This window comes from Vulpes lagopus, chromosome 5 (assembly GCF_018345385.1).
Source record: "Vulpes lagopus strain Blue_001 chromosome 5, ASM1834538v1, whole genome shotgun sequence".
Lineage (NCBI taxonomy): Eukaryota > Metazoa > Chordata > Mammalia > Carnivora > Canidae > Vulpes > Vulpes lagopus.
This window is the reverse complement of record NC_054828.1, coordinates 113,689,180-113,716,169: the sequence shown is the minus strand read 5'-3', so window position 1 is coordinate 113,716,169 and position 26,990 is coordinate 113,689,180. Positions and strand designations below refer to the sequence as shown.

General features: G+C 38.5%; 1 protein-coding gene across 1 annotated transcript in view; it reads right to left on the bottom strand.

Moving 5' to 3' along the window:
* The window catches only part of ASXL2 (ASXL transcriptional regulator 2), a 136,575-nt gene that overhangs the window by 86,966 nt on the left and 22,619 nt on the right, over nt 1-26,990 (bottom strand). The gene's annotated exons all lie outside the window — the stretch shown is intronic.

Here is a 26,990-nt window from a genome sequence, read left to right as displayed (position 1 = left end):
CCACTTAAACTTGACTTCTTTAAGCATAGTTATAATAGTCGCTTTAAAGTCTTTGATAGGGGCACCTGGGTGGCTCAGTGGTTGAGTGTCTGCCGTCGGCTCAGGTTGTGATCTGAGCCTGCTTCTCCCTCTGCCTAAGTCTCTGCCTCTCTCTGTGTGTCTCTCACAAATATATAAATAAAAATCTAAAAAAAAAGAAATAAAGTCTTTGATAGTTCCAACATCTTGGTCATCTTGGGTTTATTGTATGTAGGTGTCTTTTCCCTTATGAGTTCTTAAGATTTTCCCAATTCTTCATTTGTCAAGTGATTTTGGATTGTATTAGACATTTTGATGTTATCTTACTGAATGTTTCTTTAAAACCAATGGAGAGGGACAGCCCTGGTGGCTCAGCGGTTTAGCACCACCTTCAGCCCAGGGCCTGATTCTGGAGACCCAGGATGGAGTCCCACATCGGTGGGCTCCCTGCTTGGAGCCTGCTTCTCCCTCTGCCTGTGTCTCTGCTGTGCATGCTCTGTGTGTGTGTGTGTGTGTGTGTGTGTCTTTCTGAATAAATAAAATCTTTAAAAAAAAAAATCCAATGGAGAATGAGGGGGGGGTTAAGGGAAATCCGCACTATTTGTTTCTGTCTGACTTGTTTCACTTAGTATACAGCTTACAAGGTTCATTCCTATTGTCAAAGAGGGCAGACTGCATTCTTTTTCTATGGCTGAATAATATTCCATTGTGTACATATAGTAATTTTCTTTATCTGATCATCTGTTGTTAGATACTAAAGTTGTTTCCATGTCTCAGCTATTGTGAATAATGCTGCAATGAATACAGGGGTGCAGATATCGCTCCAAGATAGTGATTTCATTTCCTTTGGATATATACCCAAAAGCGGGATTGCTGATAGTTCTATTTTTAATTTTTTGAGAAACCTCCATACTGTTTTCCGTAATGGTTGTACCAACTTATGTAGCACAAAAAAAGAGCTTTTACATTGAAATATACACACAAAAGATGGTCAGGTAAGGACACAAAAGACTGATATACCTACTAAAAAAATAAAACCTGAGCCAACAAAAAACTTATCTTCCTATAAAAATTATTTTCCTATAGTGCAGCCCAGATAATATATACAAAATGTTTGTATTTCTCCCTTAATTTGTACATACTTCTAACTGCCTTGTGGTTTACAAACATTGTATAGCCAGGCAGCCCCAGTGGTGCAGCGGTTTGGCGCCGCCTGCAGCCTGGGGTATGATCCTGGAGACCTGGGATCGAGTCCCACGTCGGGCTCCCTGCATGGAGCCTGTTTCTCCCTCTCCCTCTGCCTGTGTCTCTGCCTCTCTCTCTCTGTGTCTATGAATAAATAAATAAAATCTTTAAAAAAAAATTGTATAGCCATTTCATTTGATCCTCACAACAATCCAAGAAAAGAGCAGCACAGGTTTAGGTATGTCTATTATTACCAGGAACAAAAGTAAGACTTAGAAAAGTTACCCAAAAGGGGGGCCTGGGTGGCTCAGTAGTTGAACATCTGCCTTTGGTTCAGGTTGTGATCCTAGGATCCTGGGATCGAGTTCTGCATCAGGTTCCCCAGACAACCTGCTTCTCCCTCTGCCTATGTCTCTGCCTCTCTCTGTCTCTCATGAATGAATGAATCAATGAATGAATAAATGAATAAATAAATAGAAAAGTTACAAAGCATAGCCTGAACTTGAATGGCAAAACTCTTAATTTCCCAAGCTAAAAAGGATAATAACAATTAATACAAAGCAAATAGTTCAATGACCAAAAAAATCTATTTATTTTATTAACTAAAACATGTACTGGAATGATAAAAAAACTGTGCCTCTACTGGACAGGTAGATTTTTACTTGCTGAGGCAAAAATAATAATAATAACAGGATTGCAGAAATGTCACTTACTGTTTTGATTAAGATAGGAATGGGTGGGACCTTCAACTATAATGATCAGATAGAGACCTTTTTCTCACCGGTCTATTTTGAAACATGTCAAGATTAGCTTAATGAAAATGTCAGCCTTCACATATGTCTACAAATTAAGTCAGTATCTTAAAGAGGTAGGTATCAAAAATAAATAAATAAATAAAAATAAAGAGGTAGGTCTCTGGCTCTGTCTTTAGTAATGAGCAAGTAAATAAAAATGAAAAACAAGATCCTGGTGGGGCTTGGGAAGATTTGAGTATTTTGACTGTGTTTCTCAAACTCTAATATTAATCAGGCTTGAGATGCCTGGGTGGCTCAGTGGGTTAAGCATCCAACTCTGGATTTCAGCTCAAGTCATGATCTCAGGGTTGTGAGACAGAGCCCCATGTCAGGCTGGGCATGCAGCCTGCCTAAGATTCTTGCTCTCGGGACGCCTGGGTGGCTCAACGGTTGAGCGTCTGCCTTTGGCTCAGATCATGATCCGGGGGTCCTAGGATCGAGTCCCACATCGGGCTCCCTGCAGTGAGCCTGCTTCTTCCTCTGCCTATATCTGTCCCTCTCTCTGTGTCTCTCTTGAAGAAACAAATAAAATCTTTAAAAAATTTAAAAAAAAAAAAAAAGATTCTTACTCTCCCTCTCCCTCACCACCCCCCTTAAAAAAAAAGTCTAGACAAGGCTGTTTCACCAACTTCCAATGATATCTCATTATATTCTACAAAGGAAGAAGTTAATTCCAGGTGCTGAGTTACTATGTACAGTCATATACACCGTATGTAAAGTAACAAGGGTTTCCCCAATGATAAAATATATTCATTCTAGAAAATTTAGAAAATGTTTTTTTTAGAACATATTTTAAAAAGTTTTGTTTACTAATATGTATAAAGGGATTCTGACATGAGAGAATAGGACTTAACATTCTGGCATATTCCCTTCCAGGAGTTTTTCAGTACACTGTACATAGTTGAGATTTCGTCTGTTAGTACTGTTTTAATATTATCACAGGCCCTTTTTTGCAAATCTTGAGCCATTTATTATTGATTTATTTCAAAGTAGCATAATACTCCACTAAATATGTATACACATAGAACACTAAATCACTTAACCCTTATTTCCTATTGTTGCTTATCAGAATAACTTAAGGAGGCATTATATCCTAAGACACTATACCACCACAGGCTTTGAGTAAGACAAATTCTAATTTTATTCCTGACTCTACCATTTAGAGCTCTGTGACTTTTGTAAAGTCAAACTCTGAGCCTCAATTTCATCAGTAAAATGAAAATAAGAACAGTATCTGTAACTCAGGGGTGCCTGGGTGCCTCAGCAAGTTGGGTGGCTTGGGTCATGATCCCAGGATTCTGCAAATGAGCCCCTCGTCAAGCTCCCTGTTCAGTGGGCACCTACTTCTCCCTCTTCCTCTGCTCCGGCTCATGCTTTCACTCTCAATTTCAAATAAATGAATAAAATCTAAGAAAAAAAAATCTTTAACTTATGGAACAGCCACGAGCATCAAAGATAATATTTTATTTTGAGCTGTTTTGCCTAGAACTGAGGAAATAGCAAATTCTCAATAATTGTGTGTGTTTCTTTTTTTACTGTACAACAAATGCCAAATGTTTCTGATTATTTTTAAAGTTTTCTAACAAGTGGAATTGCTGCATAAAGTTATTTTAATATTGCCAAATTGCTATCCACCAGATGTATAGCAGTTTCACTATACCATTAATCACCACTTATATCATTTTAAAAGTGCTTGGTAACTATTTCAAGTATACATATCCTATAATTTTAAAGTTTTAGTTACTAATGAGGTTGGATTTTTCATGTCATTAGACATTTATATTTCCTCTGTTGAATGACTCTGAGCAATAAGTTACATGATCTAAATAATAAAAGTCAGATTTTTTAAAATTATAAAATTTTTTCACACAACTACAGGAGTGCATGGCTGGTTCAGTCAATGGAACATGGGACTCCCGGTCTCAGTGTTGTGAGTTTGAGCCCCATGTTAAGGTGTGAAGCCTACTTAAAAAAACAAAAAAAAATTAGCAACTACATCACAGAAATATCAGAGAGCTGTTTGAACACTAGATATATACTTTTATTCCATTGCATAAAGTAGAATGTTCAGTAATTTTGCCAAGTCTACCTAAACAAAATTTTATTTCCATCAAGTTAAGAGTAAAAATGCACAACTTTATTGGCCCAAAGCAGAAAACTACATTAAAAGCATAAGTGCAGGTATAACTAATGCTCCGTATTTAGTTGCTATTCTAGGCAGATTCAGTTCCAACAGAGAACTTTCCCTCAAACAATCCATTTGGTTGCCTGAAGAAAACACACTGCCACTAAAATCTATGGGGAACTCTGTTGTGACAAGCTCTGCTTGGGAAAAGTGGGAAGATGTAGAGGTTTTTATAAACCATACTGAAAAGCACTGGAGTTGACAGAAGACCACTTTGTGCAATAGATGTTATGCTCTCCCTAGTCAAGAACTAGAAGGGACTTCTAGGAAAGTTAATACAATCATCCACCTGGCAATTAAGTTTCACTTTGTTACTATCATTAGGAAATCCTGAATACAAAAATGTGTAACATAAATTTAAATATGGGCACAAGGGGTGTCTGGGTGGCTCAGTTGGTTAAGCATCTGCCTTGGGCTTGGGTAATGATCCCAGAGTCCTGGAATCAAGCTCCAAGTAGGGTTCCCTGCTCAATGGGGAGCCTGCTTTTCAATCTCTCTCTCTCTCTCTCTCTCTACCCCTGCCACTACTCCTGCTTGTGCAATCTCTATCTCTAATAAACAAATAAACAAAATCTTTAAATTAAAAACAAAACAAAACAAAAAACAAAAAAAACAGACGCCTGGGTGGTTGAGCATCTGTCTTTGGCTCAGGACATGATTCCAGAATCCTGGGATCGAGTCCCACATCAGGCTCCCTGCATGGAGCCCACTTCTTCCTCTGCCTGGGTCTCTGCCTCTCTCTCTCTCTCTCTCTCTCTCTCTCTCTCTCTCTCTCGGTTTCTCATGAATAAATAAATCTTAAAAAAAATTTTTTAAATAATAAATAAGAGCACAAATAAAAGATCTGCTTGAGGGGGATCCCTGGGTGGCACAGCAGTTTAGCGCCTGCCTTTGGCCCAGAGCACGATCCTGGAGACCCGGGATCGAATCCCACATAGGGCTCCCGGTGCATGGAGCCTGCTTCTCCCTCTGCCTATGTCTCTGCCTCTCTCTCTCTCTGTGTGACTATCCTAAAAAAAAAAAAAAAAAAAGATCTGCTTGATTTTCTTAAATGGTATCAAGTGCTTATAACAAATACTCCTCCCCATACAGATATACAATAGTAAATTGATTGAGACTCTATTTTGGTGTCTGTAAGAGCTATTCATATAACCAAGGGGTTTTGGTTGGAAAAAAAATTTTAATTGATGGAAAATATTCAAGAGTTTCAAAGCACAGGTATAGAGGTCAGCCTGCTTCTAATAGCCCTAAGAATACATCCTAGGTGACTAAAGGCCTTAAATCCCAATCCTTCATTGGTAGAGTGAGGGTTGTAACATTCTCAAAGGTAAGAACATGAAATTAAACATTCTGCAGTATTCTTAACTTACTGTAAGTGGCTGATAAAAGTGGCTTTTGTTATTACTAATCAACTACATGACAACATTGTTTGCCAGTTCACATTTCTGATATACTCCCATTTAATCACCAGTGTTTGTTAGGGGGATGAAAAATACCAAAGATAGCATGCTTTTCTCAAGCTACCCGCCCTTTGACTTTTTCACCATTTTCATCACAGATAATTAACAATGCCCTATACTAATAATTCCTGCTGGTAATAAAAAAATAGTACACAAGAAACAAAATTTACAATATGAGATAATTTTACATGAAATGCCAAGACTTCACAATCATATCATGTCATTTCTCTAAACTTCAAATCTTGTTTACATTACAGATATCCAAATATAAAGACTAGATATGAAGACTATTCTGTACGAAAAAAAAAAAAGTGAAAAATCAAGCACTTGCATTCATATGCAAAAATATTTTGATTAATCATAATGAGACTTATTTGTCTGCCCAAGGAGCTAGAAAATGGAAATTAATAAAAAATTCTCTGGTGGGGCAGCTGACTGGCTCAGTTGGTATTATATAGCATGCGGGTCTTGATCCTTGGGGTCATGAGTTTGAGCCCAACATTGGGTGTGGAGCCTACTTTAAAAAATAAAAATTGGGTAGCCCCGGTGGCGCAGCGGTTTAGCGCCGCCTGCAGCCCAGGGTGTGATCCTGGAGACCTGGCATCGAGTCCCACATTGGGCTCCTTGCATGGAGCCTGCTTCTCCCTCTGCCTGTGTCTCTGCCTCTCTCTCTCTCTCTCTGTTTCTCATGAATAAATAAATAAATAAATCTTTTTTAAAAAATAATAAAAATTAAAGATTAAAATTTAAAAAATTTTAAACATAAAAATACATTGAATATAAGAAATAGTGAAAGGGACCATAAGGGAAAGGAGGGAAACTGAGTGAGGAAAAATTAGAGAGGAAGACAAACCATGAGAGACTCCTAACTCTGGGAAACAAAGGGTTGCAGAAGTGGAGATGGGTGGAGGGAAAGGATAACTGGGTAATAGGTATCAAGGAGGGCACAAGATGAGATGAGCACTGGGTGTTATACTATATGCTGGCAAACTGTATTTAAGTATTTTTGAAAAGCTTAAAAATACAAAGGGGTGTGTTTTTACTAGGGGTGCCTGGGTGCTCTATCACTTAAGCATCCAATTCTTTTTTTTTTTTCTAAGATTTTATTTATTCATGAGAAACACAGAGAGAGAGAGAGGCAGACATAGGCAGAGGGAGAAGCAGACCCCATGCAGGAAGCTCTATGTGGGACTCGATCCCGGGACTTGGGGATCATGCTCTGAGCCAAAGGCAAATGCTCAACAGCTGAGCCACCCAGGCATACCAGCATCCAACTCTTGATTTCGGCTCCGGTCATGATCTCAGGGTCATTAAGATCAAGCCCCAAGTCTGGCTCTGAGCTTAGCAAGGAGTCTGCTTGAGATCAGGGTCCTGGAATCAAGCTCATGTAGGGCTCTGTGCTCAGCACACAGTCTGTTTGTCCCTCTCCCTTGCTCCTGCTCCTCCATGTGCTTGAGCACACTCTTTCTCTCTAATAAATGAAATCTTAATAAAAATAAGTACTAGGCACCTAAAATTAATTTTAATTTAGAAAATTTATGCTAAATTTTCTCAATATTTAGAGCTATATAAATCATTTAGTTTGAGGGATCCCTAGGTGGCTCAGCAGTTTAGCACCTGCCTTTGGCCCAAGGCATGATCCTGGAGTTCCGGAATCGAGTCCCACATCAGGCTCCCTTCATGGAGCCTGCTTCTGCTTCTGCCTGTGTCTCTGCTTCTCTCTCTCTCCGTATCTCTCATGAATAAATAAAAATCTTAAAAAAAAAAAAAAGTTAAAAAGCCCTTTAAAAAAAAAAAAAACATTTAGTCTAGGGGAGAAACAGAAATGTTTTTCAATTAAAGACTGAAGTACTAGGGCACCTGAGTGGCTCAGTGGTTGAGCATCTGCCTTTTTGTTCAGATCATGATCCTGGGATCCTAGGATTGAGTTCCACATCGGGCTCCCTACAAGGAACCTGCTTCTCCATCTGCCTATGTCTCTGCTTCTCTCTGTCTCTCATGAATAAATAAATAAAATCTTAAAAAAAAAAAAAAAGATTGAAGTACTCTACTTTTAAATGTTTTATTACAGAAATTTTAAAACATACAAAAGTAAACAGAACACTACAATCAACAATTACAAACATGGCTTATATCTTGTTTCATCTATACCACCAGCCTCTTCTCCACAAACTGGATTATTTTTTGTAAGATTTATTTATTTATTTATGAAAGACACAGACTGAGAGAGAGAGGCAGAGACATAGGCAGAGCAGAGGGAGAAGCAGGCTCCTTGCACGGAGCTCAGCCCAATGCAGGACTCGATCTCAGATCCCAGGATCATGACCTGAGCCAAAGGCAGGCGCCCAAGCGCTGAGCCACCCAGGCATCCCACAAACTGGATTACTTTGAAGCAAATCTCAAATATTTCATCCATACTTTAGTTATAGCTCCAAAAAAATAAGGACTCATTCTCTAAAAGCAAAAGTACCATTTAAACCTAAAAAAAAATAATTATAATTCCTTAATATTAAATTACTTAGACAATATCCACAATTTTCATGAAATTTTTTTTTTATTTTTTTTTAAATATCTGTTTCAGAGAGAGCAAGCACGCACACATGAGTGGGACGGGCAGAAGCAGAGGAATAGAGAATCCCACACTAAGCACCATGCCTGATGCAGGGCTCAGTCTGATGACCCAGAGATCAGAATTGGAGCTGAAACCAAAAGTCAGTCGCTTAACCAAATGCACCACCCAGGTGCCCCCAAAAGAAACCTTTTAAACAGTTGGTTTGTTCAAATCAGTATTCAAAGACCCATACACACCACATTTGGTTAACACATGTCTTAAACTCTCTTTTAATTTTTGGATTTCTCCCCTTTTTTCTTCCAATTTATTTATAGAAGAAACCAGGTAGACTGTACTATTGTTTTCCACATTCTATATTTTGCTAATTGTATAGTCTCTGTCCCTCATATCTCCTGAAAATTAGAATTAACACCTAAGGCCTGCTCAGATTCAGATTTTATTTTAGCAAAAAGACTTCATAGGCAGTGTTATATACTTCCTGTCATACCACATCAGAACACAAAAAATATCTGTGGTCTCTTTTTTTGAAATGACAGTTGGAAAGTTTCCTATTATAAACTACAACCTATTTTATATTTTTAACAATAAGCTATTATAAAGTTTCCCACCAGCATTCCAACATAATTATTTTTGTAGCCACTGATGATCACTACCTTTACTTATTTTATTTAGGTGTTCATAAATGGTGATAAGTCTATTATTCTTTCTTCATTCATCAGCTAGAATCTTTCTAAAAAGAGAAGTTTTCCTCCATCTATTATTTGATTACTTAAAGAATGTACAGTTCATACAGAAAAAGGTTAAGTGCTTAATTATTTTAATAATTTTCAAAATAATTAGCTGGCTTGCCTAGAAAGCTCCAAAAATGAACAGTGAGGTTGGGTTGTTCATTTGAAACATCATTAGAAATATTATGAATAGCATTCCGTGGAATATTATAAATTTTAATATACTTTTGTGATTTAATTACTGTATTTCCTCACTTGCAAACTGGTTATTCATAACCATCGTTCACTCAGTATATATGCCATTTGTATGAGTTTATCTTCACATTCAATATATTAAAACGTTAAAATTGGGATGCCTGGGTGGCTCAGCGGTCGAGCAACTGCCTTCGGCTCAGGGCGTGATCCCAGGGTTCCGGGATCAAGTCCCACATCAGGCTTCCTGTGGGGAGCCTGCTTCTCCCTCTGCCTGTGTCTCTGCCTTCTCCCTGTGTCTCTCATGAATAAATAAAATCTTTTTTAAAAAATAAAACTCTAAAATAAATAATAAGGCTTTTACTATCACATTTATTGCGAATATTTTTTCTAGTTTATCCTCCATCTTTTCATTACTGTGGGTTTTCCATGAAGGTTTTTATTAACATCACATATTACAACTGACTGGTCTTTTCTTTTGATTTATTTTAGCTCTTATACATTTAAGTATAGCTTCTCTCCCTTCAATAGCTTAGTATGTATCCACCTTTTCATTTACCTCTAACAATGGAGAAAAGGAAAAATGACCACATTTCTTTCTGAGCAAAAATACTGTATTCCAGTAAATTACTATTACAACACTATTACTATATTGTATTACTATTACTGATATATTATTTTACCACAAGTTTAATGTAAACAAAAAGACCACAGTACTTTTACAAAGTATTTAGCTTTCTTTAACCACAGGAGGGCAGTGTTTTCAAAAAACAAAAGTATCATTCCTTTGGAATTGTTCATGGAACTACTTACAAAATACAATTTTTAGAACTACTTTATGATAATCAGAGTAGCTGCTCAAAAGAATTGTTTTAATGTAAGCCCTATGCCCAACGTGGGGCTTGACTCACAACCCCAAGATCAGGAGTCGCACGTTCTATCAAGTGAGCCAGCAAGGCGACCCTGCTCAGAATTAAAATTGGGCAGCCCAGGTGGTTCAGCAGTTTAGCGCCACCTTCAGCCCAGGGCCTGACCCTGGAGACCAGGGATGGAGTCCCATGTGAGGCTCCCTGCACGAGGCCTGCTTCTCCCTCTGCTTGTGTCTCTGCCTCTCTTCTCTCTGTGTGTATCTCATGAATAAATAAATAAATAAAATCTTTTTTTAAAAATTAAAATTAACATCACTGAATTAAAGTATGATAAAATAGTTCCTTAAAGTGTGCTTAATACATCTATTTTTTTTACTTGCAGATTCTTACATCCACCTAACAAGATATTAAAATTATACCTTGAGTACCAGGAATAATCTAGATATCCCCTAAGATTTGAGTTTAACTCTAGCGTAAATAACAGCAGTATTTCAATTACTGCTGCACTTATGAGTTCCTTCCAGACATGCACAGAAATGCAGAGCCTGAATTTTACATAATCTAGATGATTTATTTTGAATTTTAAATGCACAGATGAGGTGCCTGGGTACCTCAATCGGTTAAACATCTGCCTTTGCCTCAGGTCATGATCCAGGGTCCTGGGATTGAGCTCCAGAATGGGCTCCCTGCTCAGTGAGAAGCCTGCTTCTTCCTATCCCTCTGTTCATGCATGTATTCTCTCTTTCACCCATGTGCTCTCTCAAATAAATAAATCTTTAAAAAATGAAATCTACAGATAAAAATGACAATCTTTACAGATTTTTATCAGTATTATATGGTTTTCTTACTGTCCAAAAGCGTCAATTAGTGTAACTAATGTCACAGTAATGAATAAGGTCACACAGAAAATATGCAGAATGATGAAAGCCTATGCTACAGAACTATTATACCAATGTTAAAGAGAGAAGAAAAACTAGCAAATAACTAAGGAGTGGCCCAGAGGAACAGGAAGAAAATCAGAAGAACGTAATGCTTTACCAAGCATTCTAAGAAGGATGAAGTGGTCAACAATGTCAAAAACTGCTAAGAGTTGGGCAGCCCCGGTGGCACAGCGGTTTGGCGCCACCTACAGCCTGGGTGTGATCCTGGAGACGGGGGATCAAATCCCACATCGGGCTCCCTGCATGGAGCCTGCTTCTCCCTCTGTCTGTGTCTCTGCTTCTCTCTCTTTGTGTCTATGAATAAATAAAAATCTTAAAAAAAAAACTGCTAAGAGTTGAGATAACAACTTCATAATCCACTGTATTTAGCAATAAGGAGCTCTTTAATTAGCTTTACAAGAGGAAAGAAATCAAACTTGAGGGAGTCTAAGCATTCAATGAGAGGCCCTGAGGTGTCAACAAGGAGTTAAAACAACTCTTCTTAGAACAGTGAAGGAAATGTAGGAGTCAAGGAAAAATTGTTCAGTCAAACGAACTTGACCATGTTTTATGGAACCAGAATAAAAGGACACAGAAGTATCTCTAGCTACCCAATTCTCCTCATTCCCAACATGAGAGGCAAATAGATTATTACCAATTTCACCCTTGGGAACAAGATGAATTCAGAGGATACAGTATCCCCCACCTAACCAAACTAACTATACAAACTGTCTATGTGAGTTTAAAAGCTAAATAGCTAATAATAATACATGGAATTTTGAAGGAATAACTAATAGAGCCAAATATCTGAAAAGGAAAGGGCGAAAAGGACCTTACCTGGCTGCTTAGCAGTATCTGTTGATCACTACCTCTGTCCTGAGATGCACTCCTCTGTTCAGATCTGTGACACCAGACTCTCCTTTCCCTACCTCTCCACCAGAGACTTTTCATTCTCTGCAATCTTTTAATGCTGGTCTTTCTCAGGATTCTCTTAATTTCTAATATCCTTGTACATTTTCATCCTCTCATGATTTCAAAAACTAATATGCTCCTACAGTGCCATTCTATGCACGCCCAGTAGTGCTTATCACACTGTATTTATTATAATTCCATTTTAAATGATTGGTCTTGCCCACTGGTACATAAGTCCATAAGAGCTGGGACCTTCTGTCTTGTTCATATAGTATCTTTAGTGCCTATCATTTGGTAGGTCTAAAATGTGATGGCTAACTGGAATATTACGGATACAGGTGGCAAGACTAGCTTTAGACAATGATAAAAATATTTGTGTTTTTTCTTTTTTTTTTAAGATTTATTTATTTATTTATTCATGATAGAGAGAAAGAGAAAGAGAGAGAGAGAGGTAGACACAGGCAGAGGGAGAAGCAGGCTCCATGCCAGGAGCCCGACGCGGAACTCAATCCCGGGACTCCAGGATTGCGCCCTGGGCCAAAGGCAGGCACCAAACCGCTGAGCCACCCAGGGATCCCCTGTGTTTTTTCTTTTTAAACAAGAAAGAAGGATGATAGGTGAATGCAAATGCAAATAAGTTTGTAGATTCAGAGCAGAATCTTCTTACTTAAATGTAAGAAGTGGCTGAGGATACTTAAATACAAAGAAACAGCTACAGATAGCCAGAGAAGATTATTACATAGGCTGGCTTTGTAAACTCACAAGTATAGTTTTACCTAAAGGTCCCTCAATTCTGAGTAGCTGTATCAAGTTATTCCGATCTAGTTCATTCCATTTAGATTCTTTCTACCTGATTATCCAAGAAGTCTGTATGTCATGCACACTCCTTAGTTCAAGTAAAAAAAGTTCTCAAAACCTAATTCTCCCCAAAATTCTTAAGATTAATATTTATCTACCATTTAAGTGCCAGGTAGAGTCTGAAGTGCTTTACATACATTAGCTCATTTAATTTTTTTTTAAGATTGTATTTATTTATTCATGAGACATAGAGAGGCAGAGAGAGGAGTAGGCTCCATGCAGGAAGCCCAACATGGGACTCGATCCCGAGTCTCCAGGATCACGCCCTGGGATGAAGGTGGTGCCAAACCGCTGAGCCACCCAGGCTGCCCTCATTTAATCTTTTTTTTTTTTTTTTAAGATTTTATTTACTTATTCATGAGAGACAGAGAGAGAGGTAGAGACACAGGCAGAGGGAGAAGCAGACTCCATGCCGGGAGCCTGACGTGGGACTCGATCCTGGGTCTCCAGGATCATGCCCCAGGCTGAAGGGGGTGCTAAACCACTGAGCCACCGGGGCTGCCCTTATTTAATATTTATAATAAACCCATGAGGTAGTCATTATTACAGCTTTTTTTTTCAGATGTGAAAACTCTGGCACAAAGAATAAGTAACTTGCCCAAGGTAACATTAGCTAGTAAGTGACGGAGGACAAGATTCTTTGCTCCTAAGCATTATGCTATACCTCCTCTCTCAATCAGTTACACATCCATACTACTCCTAAAATTAGTTGTTACTGTAATATACAATTACTAACTGTGTAAGTGCCAAAACCTGTGGCTGCAGGATAAGTAAGAAACAAACCCTATAGTTCACAACTAGGGTAGAATAAAAGTAGTGGAAAGGGGAGACAGACAACTATAACTGACACAACAAATACTAAAAAGATACAAAGAATTATGGAAACAAACATAAAAAACGTTTAATTCTTCCTATAAAATGTATGCAGGGGCAGCCCGGGTGGCTCAGCAGTTTAGTGCTGCCTTCAGCCCAGGGCCTGATCCTAGAGACCCGGGATCAAGTCCCATGTCGAGCTCCCTGCATGGAGCCTGCTTCTCCCTCTGCCTGTGCTTCTGCCTCTCTCTCTCTCTCTCTCTCTCTGTGTCTCTCATGAATAAATAAATTAAAAATCTTTTTTAAAAAATAATAAAAAAATAAATTCAGTTGTACTTTTAAAATGTGTGCATTGTACTAAATGAATATTATACCTCAATAAAGCTGGCATATACCTCAATTAGTTGATTTTTAAACAAATTAAAGCAAAATGAAGGAATAGTGGAAAAAATGCCACACTCCCTGAAATCTCTATCAGGAATAAGCACAAATTATGGAAAAAACGAAATCTGAAAATAGGCTAGGATGGAAATGATTTGTATAAACTCAACTTATTCACATCTGAGAATCAGACTGTTTTCATGCTTGAAATGACTATACAACAGAGGCAGTGAAGGGATATCCAACAGAAAAAGTTAGGGAAGGGAGGATGAGAAGCAAAAAGGATAAAGTGCTCTATTTGGGGAAAAAAATTAAATCTTTCGGAAAAAAAGATATTTGTATATAACCATATGGCCATCAATTGTAGTCATCAAACAAAAATAAAAGTAGGATGCTAAGGGATCGCCGACAGCATACAAGAAGCCCCTGCTTTTAGGCAAGTGAGCATTCTAATGGTAGAAACAGACAACAGATATGTAAGAAAAAAATTTTTTTCACATAGTGATAAGTGCAATACACAAAACAGGATGATAGGTAAATAAACAAACAAACAAACAAATAAAACAGGATAAGGCTGACAGCAAATGGGAAGAGAGATCATTCCACTTAATAGTCACAAGCCTGTGATGACCCAACATGTAACTGAGAACGGAGTGACAAATTGCCAGGCATGGAAATATTTGAGGGCAAAATAAGAGCAAAGGCCTGTTTGATTAGTTTAGTTCAAAAGCCATGAAAAATTCTAGTTTATTTAATCCCATGGAAAATAAAATTCAAACTCAATAATAAATATTTCATAGGGGTAGTTTTACTTTAAAAAAAAAAAAAGAACAACAAAAACAAAAAAAACAGATGATACATTTAAAGAAAACAAAAAGTAAACCATGGAAAGTTTTATTGCCTTCTCTCCCTCACCATCCACCTCTTATGTATCCTCCTAACATTAAAGTAATCACAAGCAAACACTCTCCTTTTGCATAAAAAAGGCAACAAGTCACATACAATATTCAATAAATGATCTTATTCAACTATAGTATCTTGAAGGTCCCTGTGTTTATATATAGAAAGCATCTGATCTTTTTCATAGCTGCATAATATTCCATTGTACAGATATACTACAATTTACTTAACTATCTCCTAATGATGAGTTTGGGGACTGTTTCCCATCTTTTGCATAGTATATAGCAGAAACAGTTGGTGCCCTGTATCTCATCCTGAGTCCACACAAGTGAACTCAGCCACATCTGCTGTGGACAATTCCCACTTACACTAACAGTGTTTCACCTCAGGCTGACAATAGGCCTATCTCAAGGTTCCAGGAGTCTCTCCACTTTTGTGCCTCAAGGCTTTCTCCAAAGCCAAGGAAGACCAAACAGCAGCAGGGCAGCCCCAGTACAGGGAAGTTAGCAACCCTATCAGAAATCCTAAACAAACTGCCAGGTTGAACAAATAAATGCTCCAGAATGTCTTAAACCACTATGTACATATCCAACAGACCCACAAATGAAGACGTCATGGTGACAGGGATGAAGGCAATTTATGCGCTCAATAGCACAGAGCCTTCCTTTCATGAAAACTGATAAACCTTAGCTAATATTGCTACTGAGAATCCAAAACTTGTCATCAAAAAGGCCAACTCAAAGCCCTCTGTATGTTACAATCCCTCAAAGAAATGAGCCAGCTAACAAAGGAGGAGGAACAAGAATAGGAAAACAATGCTTTAGTACCACTCTACAAATGTGTTACTATCAGAAAAGAATTTCAGCAAAAGGATTCCACGTCTAAGTTAAAAAGTAGGTTCCAAATTTTAGGGTTGTTAGACAATCCCTGATAAAAATTTCCAACAAAATTAAGTAAGCTAAACCACACACACAAAAATGAAGCTGGGGGGGGGGGCACCTGGGTGGCTCAGTCAGGTGGGTGACTAGCTCTTCGTTTCAGGTCATCATCTAGGGGTCCTGGGATCTGGCTGTATCTCAGAGGGAAGTTGGCTTGAGGGTTTCTCTCCCTCTTCCTCTACTCTTCCCCCGGCTTGTGTGTGTACATGCACTCACTCTCTCTAAAATAAATAAAACTTTTTTAAAAAACTAATTAAAGGGGATCCCTGGGTGGCTCAGCAGTTTAGCGCCTGCCTTTGGCCCAGGGTATGATCCTGGAGTCCCTGGATCGAGCCCCACGTTGGGCTCCCTGCGTGGAGCCTGCTTCTCTCTCTGCCTGTGTCTCTGCTTCTCTCTATCTCTCATGAATAAATAAATTAATTAATTAATTAATTAATCTTTTAAAAAAACTAATTAAAACTAAAAATGTAAAAACCGACCTGGTGTAGCAACCACATACCCTAATTAAAGTTAGGGTGCGGGCAGCTTGGGTGGCTCAGCAGTTTAGGGTCACCTTCAGCCCAGGGCATGATGCTGGAGACCTGGGATCAAATCCCATGTCAGGTTCCCTGCATGGAGCCTGCTTCTCCCTCTTCCTGTGTCCCTGCCTCTCTCTCTCTCTCACCTTCTCTCTCTCTGTCTCTCATGAATAAAATAAATAAAATCTTTAAAATAAATAAAGTGCATCTCTCTCCCAATCTTCCTTCTACTACTACTACTACAATTCTCATTTATGATTACAAACAGAGATAAGAGTATATGAATAATAAAATGAGTAAGGTTAATTTCAAAGATATACCAAACTTCAAACTCTTCAAAAACGTTTTCTCACAACCACTAGTGAAAATGATTAGAAAAATATCCTGTTTATTAGGAAGCCTCAATAAGTACAAAAACATGTTTGAAATGTTCAAACTTCTGTTCTGATTGTAATACAATAAAACCATAAGTTATAAAAAATAAAGTCCTTTGGATGCTCAGTGGTTGAGCATTTGCCTTTGGCTCAGGGCGTAATCCCGGAGTCCCGGGATCGAGTCGCACATTGGGCTTCCTGCATGGAGCCTGCTTCTCCCTCTGCCTGTGTCTCTGCCTCTGTTTGTGTGTGTGTGTCTCTCATGAATAAATAAATAAAATATTTTTTAAAAATTTTTGAGGGGGACACGTGAGTGGCTCAGTGGTTGAGTGTCTGCCTTCAGGTCATGGCGTGATTCCAGGATTCTTGGATCAAGTCCCACAACGGGCTCCCTGCAGGGAGCCTGTTTCTTCCTCTGCCTGTGTCTGCCTCTTTCTGTGTCTCTTATGAATAAATGAATATAAAATAAAACAAATAAAATAAAATAAACCTTTTAATAAATACATAAATAGGGACACCTGGGTGGCTCAGCGGTTAAGTGTCTGCCTTCTGGCTCAGGGTGTAATCCTGGAGTCCCGGGATCAAGTCCCACATCGGGCTCCCAGCAAGGAGCCTGCTTCTCAGGCAGCCCGGGTGGCCCAACAGTTTAGCGCTGCCTTCAGCGGAGGGTGTAATCCTGGAGACCCAGGATCACGTCCCACGTCGGGCTCCCTGCATGGAGCCTGCTTCTCCCTCTGCCTGTGTCTCTGCCTTCTGTGTTTGTCCCTCACAAATGAATAAAAAAAGAATAAAAAAAATCTTTTAAATAAATAAATTAATAAATAAATAAATAAGTACAGTAGAGTGCTATAGATGTATTTTCTCTTATGATTTCCCTAACATTTTCATTTCTCTAGCTTACTTTATTTTAAGAACACAATATGTAATACATGTAACAGAAAATACGCATTAATCAACTATGTTACCAGTAAGGCTTCTGACAGTAGAATGCTGTAAGTAGTTAAGTCTGGGGGGAAGTCCAAAGTTAGACTCAGATTTTCAACTGCGTGGGGGTCAGCACCCCTAACCCATGTTGTTCAAGGGTCAACTGTTGTCCTATCACATAACAAGTCACCTAAAATATTCAAATTTATACTCTACTATCCTCAACAAACTATCTTCACAGGGTTAAGTTAACCCAATTCCGCTGTTTCTCAAAAATCATTCTCAAGTACATCTTCGGTAATGAACTTATCCTTGGTTAAAATGCCCTTTTCGCTTTAGAGTCGTTATCAAAAACCACCTTTTTTACAGGTGCATACCCCTTTCAGAGTCTGACAGCTATTAAAAACCCTTCTCAGAAGGAAAAAAATTAATTTTTATGGTTAGTTTCTATGGGTCCACAGACTCCATGAAAGTTAAGGTAAATTTGTGATTTTAACCATTTATGTTCCATTCAACATTCCTCTGGTTAAAAGGCCCTGATTTACTTTTGGAGACCCACCTTCCTCCTCCATTCTCAGTCCATATGGTGGGAACCAACACTAGCAATAAAGCAGGAAACGAATTAGCACTTTCCAACCTCTTAGTCACAGTATTCGCTCAGAAATGGGCAGAAGACTGAAACTAAGGCTACAGGAGCAGAATGACAGGAAAAAGACATTTTCTGCCCCAGGAAGTACCGGACTTCAACTTAAATGATGAGAGACTGAAGCTAACAGCTTTCAAATATCCCAAAGTCAAACAAAAAAAGCAAAAGAGTGAGAGAAAGAGAAAACAAAATCTTAATAATGTCTTTATTTAAAGAATGAATCCAACCATACCTAAAGCTCTTCCCTTAGATTTTCTGTTGACAATACCCTTTTCTTTTTTCTACCCCTTTGGAAGAGATGTCTACCATTTTCAAAATAGTCCTGACATAGAGCCGCCCATTCATAGATCAAAATTAAGAACTCCTGAAGTAGATAACAAATCTATATTCTAAATCCATATATGCATGGGTTTGTAACAGTAAAGCTAATTATGGTGAATACATTGGCAATAATTAGAGCCTACTAGTCACAAAAAGCTTTTAACCTAGTGTAGGAAAAAAAATCCTAACGTTATTTTTTATTTAAGCTTTGTAAATTAGTGAACTATATGATGAAATTCCCAGAAGCCAGTAAAAACAATGCTTTAAAGCTACCAAGACAAGGCAATTGTTTTAGGACTAAAGAATTTCACAGATGTCAAACAGAATCTGGACTTCTAAATCTTTGCTCAAAACAATAAACTTAAAGCCTCACTACATCCAAAAAGTCTGCTTACAGACTCAGAGACACATTTCCTTCTCAACCTTAGGTACTTGAAGTGGGCAATTTCAGCAACTAACTACATATACTTTTTTATCATTCCTACTTATTTTATCATTTAAATAATTTTATTTATTTTTTTAAGTAGGCTTCACACCCAACACTGGGCTTGAACTCAGGACGTCAAGCTCAAGAGTCAGATGCTTTACTGACTGAGCCAGCCTGACGTCCTTCATTCTTATTTTAGTTTCTTACTCTTTTCTCCACAGTGAAATGCACTTATTCACAGAGACAAAATAGTCAAGGTTTTAATCAAAAGAGAACTAGAAAAAAAATCTCCCGAAGAGAACAGATAACCAGGTAATTCCAACCTAGATTTACTGAATTTTCCCTTTCTTTTAGTAGAAAACTCGGTTTTCTCACTGTGATTAGTACCACCATCCCCACAGTAGTCCCCCAGAGGTACAATTTCTATTTAAATCTCCATGAAAAAGTAGATTAAGATACCCTCTTTCGGCTCCGTTGCCTGGGTAGCTCAGCAGTTAAGCGTGTCTGCCTTTGGCTCAGGGTGTGATCCTGGAGTCCCAGGATCCAGTCCCACGTTGGGCTTCCTGCATAGAGCCTGCTTCTCCCTCTGCCTAGGTCTCTGCCTCTCTCTTTCTGTGTCTCTCATGAATAAATAAATAAAATCTTTAAAAAAATTTTTTTTAAAAAAAGGGATGCCTGGGTGACTCAGCTGTTGAGCTTCTGCCTTCAGCCCAGGGAGTGATCCTGGAGTCCCGGGATCAAGTCTCACATCAGGCTTCCTGCATGGAGCCTGCTTCTCCCTCTGCCTGTGTCTCTGCCTCTCTCTGTGTGTCTTTCATGAATAAATAAATAAAATCTTAAAAAAAAAAAAAAAAAAAAAACTCTTTCTGCCCTTCCAAAGTTTAAAAGAAAGAAAAAGTGCATGCACTATATAAAGAACTTTACTAATAATGAAGCAAAGCTGCACAACACAACTGGGTAAGACTTCACAGTAACTTTTACATGAACAGATTTCTGAACCTCACAATGATGATCTCCTAATACCAAAACTCCTCGCTCTAGTTCCTTCCCAGCTGACAGGAAGCCTAAGTGAACTGGAAGAGTTCAGGCAAGAAATAAGAGCCATCATTCCTCCACAATTAGTAAGTCCGGTGTTACCTCCAGGTCAGTGACCATGCTACATACTAATAATTCTCCACAAACCAAAACAAGATTAAGTTAGAAGGGGGCAAAAAAATTAAGGCTGAAATGCCAATGGTGGTTGCCACTGGGTAGTAGGTCAGTGGGTGATTTTTTTCCTTTTAAGCACTCCCCCCACACACACATTTTCTATCAAGTGCAAATATTAATTTGACCCACAAAAGTTTTTTTCATTTTTTGCAATCAAATCTTGTCCTTTATGGATTCTACTTTTGTTACATATGCTTTCCACAGAATGACACAAAACCAGAACAAGAAGAAAAATATTACCAACTGTAACTACATAAAAGTGAAAAACTTGGTATCATACATATGCACACGTACACACACAAATCCATAAACAAAGTATAAAGAAAAACTAGGGAAAAATTAGAATATATAAACACACACAGAAAAGGTTTTTATAAATAAATGAGAAAAACACCAATAATTAAAAAAAAAAAAAGAACTAGCAAAGGATATAAAAAGGTAGTTCACAGAGACAAATACAAGTAGTCAGTAAGCATTACAAAGATGTTTAACCACAGCCATACAACCATAAATTCAGAAATCGAAATCAAAACCAAACTTTTTTCACCTACGGAGTTGGCCAAAGTGAAAAAGACTGAAAAGGCCATTATCTGTCAGCGTGTGGGGAGTGGACACTGTCACCCACTGCTATAAAATGGTATGACCCTTTCAAAGCACAATTTAGCACTCTCCAGCCTTGGATGGATATATCTCTGACCCATCAATTCCAATATAAAAATTAATTCTATAGCTTACATCAATTCTATGTAAGAATTTACAAGAACACAAATAAATATGAACAACATTTACTTAAAATATTTTTGTAACATCATAAAACTGGAATGGTCTAAATTCCAAGTAATTAGTAAAAACAGATTGATAATTAACCAAATAAAAGAGAGAATGCCACTATTAAAAAGAGCAATGTGGACACACACACATGCAAAAAGATAATAGAGATGCCTGGGTGACTCAGCTGTTGAGTTTCTGCCTTCCGCTTAGGGTGTGATCCCGCTTAGGGTGTGATCCCGCTTAGGGTGTGATCCCGGGATCCCAGATCGAGTCCCAATTTAGGCTCCTTGCAGGAAGCCTGCTTCTCCCTCTGCCTACGTCTCTGACTCTCTCTCTCTCTCTCTGTGTCTCTCATGAATAAAATCTTTTTTAAATAAATAAATAAATACATACATACATAAATACACAAATAATATTCTTAGTCTAACCCAGTTGAACTTTTGAATTGTTTTGCAAAGTAGAACTGTTTTAAATTTATAAACTTACTTGACAAGAATTGAAATTTTGATCATACTGATTCTTCTGATCCAAACACAAATTGGCCCTGTTCAATTTTTCAAGTCTTTCCCTCATCCTTTTCAAGGATTTTATAGTTTTCCTCACCTAGATCCTGTACATTCAACTTATTTCTACATACTTTATATTTGCCATTATTTTTGTTATTATTGGTATATAGAAACTCTATTGGAAAACCTTTTTTTCTAAAGATTTTATTTTTTTAATATATTTTATTTTAAGATTTTATTTATTCATGAGAGACACAGAGAAGAGAGGCAGAGACTCTCAGAGCACAGGGAGAAGCAGGCTCTTTGCAGGGAGCCCCAAGCAGGACTAGATCCTTGGGACCCTGGGATCACGACCTGAGCCGACGAAGGCAGACACTCAACTCCTGAGCCACCCAGGCATTCCCATTCCAGGAGATCTTATCTAATATCTAGGTAGCACAATCTGGAGAGTAAATTGAGACAAGAAGGCAATAAAACCTACCAAGAATCCCAGACACCACAGTTTGGTCCTAGTAATTATACATATTATCTCCCAGACTTTATCTCCTACATCTGTTCTCCTCAATCCTTGTACTCCAGCCACACCTGCCTCTTCACCATTACTAGACCAAGACAGGCACATTCCTGCCTCAGTCTTTGTCCTGACTGCTCCCTCATATAAAGAACTCTCTTTCCCTGAATATCAGCAAAGCTTGATCCTTCACCACTTTCAAATGTTTGGTCAAAGGTCAACTTCTCAGCGAGGCCTTCCTAGAATATCCAATTAAAATTGCAAACCACTCCAATCCCAGCCCAGCATTCCCCAGCCATCCTGCTTTCCTCTTCCTCATAGCACTCGTTGCTACGGTAATATGCATATAATGTATGTATTTACTATGTTGCCTGTCTTCTACCCCACCCACATATTGTAAAGTTTCATGCCTAGAGGGATTTTTTCTCTGATTTGTTCACTACTACATCTACAGATCTCAGAATGTGCCTGACATATGGTAAATCTTCAATAAATCTTTAACTAAATTAAATATTCCATATATTGAATCTCCAAAGATATGACAGTGAGATTTAGTGTTTGCAAATTGATCCTCACCTAAGCCAACCTAAGATACTGCTCCTTCCATTACCTTACAAATCTAAAGACCTGACTTTTTAAAATTGACAATATTTATACTGATACTATAATCCTTGGTCTCTACCTAAATCTCTTAACCTGTGGAGAAAACAAGAAAAGATTTCAGAAGATTTCCACCCCACTCCAGAGTATGTCAGTTTGGTGCCTTCCTTCACTTCACAGCAGTCATATCTTCATCTCCATTTTGTCTACTTCCAAAGGGAAATTTAAAAAACAAAACTACTGTTAAGAAGTAAAGGGTGGAAGTGGTAACAATAAAAATACAGGTCTATGAGGCGCCTGGGTGGCTCAGTCAGTTTAGTGTCTTAACTCTTGGTTTCTGCTCAGATGCTCAGATCGTCACCTTGTGGGTCATGGTACTGGGCCCTGAGACAAGCTCTACACTCAGCATGGAGTCTGATTGGATTCTCTCCCTCTCCTTCTGCCCCTCCCCTGGCTCGTGTGCAGGTGCTTTCTCTCTCTCTCTCTCTCTAATAAATAAATAAATAAATCTAAAGGGAAAAAAAAACAATATGGGTTATTTTTTTGTTTTTGTTTTTTGTTTTTTTATTTACGAGAGTCACAGAGAGAGAGAGAGAGAGAGAGAGGCAGAGACACAGGCAGAGAGAGAAGCAGGCTCCATGCACCGGGAGCCCGACATGGGATTCGATCCCGGGTCTCCAGGATCGCGCCCTGAGCCAAAGGCAGGCGCCAAACCGCTGCGCCACCCAGGGATCCCCAATATGGGTTTAAACTGTATGTTAACTGGAATTTTTTTTTAAGATTTTATTCATGAGACATAGAGAGTGAGAGGCAGAGACATACATAGAGAGAGAAGCAGGCTCATTTCAGGGAGCCCAATGTGGAACTAGATCCTGGGACTCCAGGATCACACCCTGAGCTGAAGGCAGGCGCTTAACCACTGAGCCACCCAGGTGTCCTGGTTAACTGGAATTTAAATTTTAAAAAAATTTTAATGCAGGCAAAAACCTGAATTTTAGGTTTATTAATTTATTTGAGGGCAGCCTGGGTGCCTCAGTTGGTCAAGCATCTGCCTTCAGCTCAAGTCAGGATCCCAGGGTCCTGGAATCGAGCCTTACATCAGGCTCTTTGGTCAGTAGGGAATCTACTTCTCCTTCTCCCTCTCCCTCTATGCTCCCCCCCACTCATGTTCTCTTGCACTCTCGCTCTCAAATAAATTTTATTATTTTTTAAAGATTTTATTTATTTATTCATGAGAGACATACACATGCACAGAGAGAGAGGCAAAAACACAAGCAGAAGAAGCAGGCTCCATGCAGGGAACCCAATGTGGGACTTGATCCCAGGTCTCCAAGATCAGGCCCTGGGCTGAAGGCGGCAGCACTAAACCGCTGAGCCACCCAGGCTGCCCTCAAATAAATTAATATTTTTTTAAAAAAGAAATGGAATAAATAGCTAATAACCTTCCAAAACAGAAAGCACCAGGCCCACATTGGTTGTCTGGCAAATTCTACAATACTCTTTTTTTAAAGATAGATAGATAAGGGATCCCAGGGTGGCTCAGCGGTTTGGTGCCTGCCTTTGGCCCAGGGCACAATCCTGGAGTCCTGGAATCGAGTCCCGAGTCAAGCTCCCTGCATGGAGCCTATTTCTCCCTCTGCCTGTGTCTCTGCCTCTCTCTCTCTCTCTCTCTCTCTCTCTATGTCTATCATGAATAAATAAAATTTAAAAAAAAAATTTTAAAGATAGATTTATTTACTTATTTATTTATGACATTCAGATAAAGAGAGGCAGAGACATAGCCTGAGGGAGAAGCAGGCTTCCTGCAAGGAGCCCAGTGTGGGACTTGATTCCAGATCCCAGGATCATGACCTGAGCCAAAAGTAGACACTCAACCACTGAGCCACCCAGATGCCCTGCAAAAGATCTTAAATAGATAATTATATCTATTATGAATAGGACCTATAGGGCACCTGAGACCACCCAGGCATCCCATGGCATACTTTCTTTTTTAAGATTTATTTATTTATTTAAGAAAGACAGAGGACAGGAGGGGCAGAGGAACAGGGAGAGAGAGAATCTCAAGCAGACTCCATGCCTAGAGCAAAGCTGGACTTGGGGCTTCATCTCATGACCTGAGACCAAGACTTAAGCTGAAACTGAGAGCGCTTAACCAACTGTGCCACCCAGGCACTCCTCCAAACATTTAAGGCAGAAATTATACCAATTCTCTACAATCTTTTCCAGAGAGTAGAAGCAGAAGGAATACTTCCTAACTCATTCTTAGGCCAGCAATATCCTAATTCCAGAACCAGATAAAGACATTATAGGGGAAAAAAAAACCCCTACAGATCAGTATCTCTCACTAACACAGTGAGAAAAATCCTTAACAAAATATTAACAAATCAAATACAACAAAGTAAATAGTAGCAGACAGACTGGGGAAGACCAGAATTCAAAATATCAACTGGCAGTGAGTTTAGTAAATTTTCCCCATCAGTATCTCTCAATCTGAACTCAACACAGCCAAAAATCTGGATATGGGCATCAGTGTGGATAATGCCATTAGGATAGAAGTCTCCTAATGTGCAGCAACAAAACAAGAATTACTTCATTTTCTTTCTTTTAATTTTCCTTATTCTCTCATACCTCAGAACCCAAGTTATTCTGTGGCAACAAAAGCAACAGAATAAGTAGGTGCCTAAAACTCTCAAAGGAGGGAAACCATCCCCTCCATATCAGGAGTTATGGTCCCAAGAGACTGAGACAAAACCCCATTGCTCTTTTTAGGTCTCTTGTCTCCTGCTGCTTGGCCCAAGGGGAACAGAGTTGTGGAAATATACAGAGAGGAATAAAGAAATTTCTGGCCAAAGATGAAAAATGGGAATTCCATGGAATCAGACAAAAGAACTCAGGAAAGTAAGCCCCTTAAACTTGTGAATGAAATCCTTCAGTAACACCTAAGCTGTGCATATATGGGCTGGATACTAAAAAGGCATAGATAGACTTTGAGAACTAAACTATGGGATAGATTGGAGTCAGTAAAACTTTTCTACAAAGGGCCAAATAGTAAATATTTTAGGTTTTGTAGGCCAAACAGCTTCTGTCACAACTGCTCAAATGTGACCACTGAAGTATGAAAGCAGCCACAAAAATTACAAACAAGTTGGCATTGCTGTGTTTCAATAAAATCTCATTTATAAAAATAGGCAGTGAACTGAATCTGGCCCACAGGCCATAGTTTCACAACTCACAGGGACGACCACCACCCAAATCCCAGATACTATGATAGTTCACACAAATGACAAATCCAAATAGCAGTCAACAGTATTTGAAGACTTAACTGACATTGAAACAACAACCCACAGACGGCTGGTCAAAACTTGAAGGCTAGGGTGGGGGGAGGGGTGACTGGGTGGCGGGCACTGAGGGGGGGCACTTGACGGGATGAGCACTGGGTGTTATTCTGTATGATGGCAAATTGAACACCAATAAAAAATAAATTTATTATTAAAAAAAAACTTGAAGGCTAAATACAATTCAGTCATCTGTTTGCTAAAACAAAACTATTAACATTCTCAAAATTCAAACAAGATACAAAGTGTCAATTACAATCTAAATTTACTAGGTATAGCAACCCAAGAAAACCTCAATTTGCTTGGGAAATAAAATCAAAAGATAGAAGCAACAAGATAAAGCTGATATGGGAAATGTTTCACAAAGACTTAAAAGCGGCTATTATAAAAATGCTCCACATAAACACTCTTGAAGGAAGAGGAAGATACAAAGTAGAAGCAAATGTAAATTTTAGAACTGAAAAATAACCAAAACAAACAAAAAACACTTAATTCAATGAATCAATAACAGAAGAGGAAGTGAACATGAAAACAGAAACACAGAAATTATCTAATGATTAAAAAATAAAAAAACTCTACTCAAAAATTAAATTTGTGTATCAAGAAAGTAAAAGAACAGGGTGCCTGGCTGGTTTAGTCAGTGGAGCATGAGACTTAATCACAGGACTGTGAGTTCAAGTCCCATGTCAGGTGTAGAGAGGTTACTGAAAAAAGTCTTTAAAAAACTAAACAAACAAACAAATAAAACACACAAAAACGAAGAAAGTGAAAAACAACCCACAAAATGAAGAAAATATTTCAATTAACATCTGATAAAAAAACTTGTATGAACCAACAAATAACAAATACCCCAATTAAAAAACTGGCCAAGGATATGAATAGACATTTCTTCAAAGATAGACTAGACAATGGTCAGTAAACACATGAAAGGATGCTATGAAAAGCACCTTTTTTAAAAAGCATATGAATAGCATCATTCACCAGGAAAATACAAATCAAAACCACAATGAGATACAAGTTCACATCCACCAGAATGACTATGATAAAAAAATTTTTTAAAAAGAAAACCACAAGTGTTGGCAAGGATGTGGAGAAATTAGAATACTACACAGCATTTCAGCAC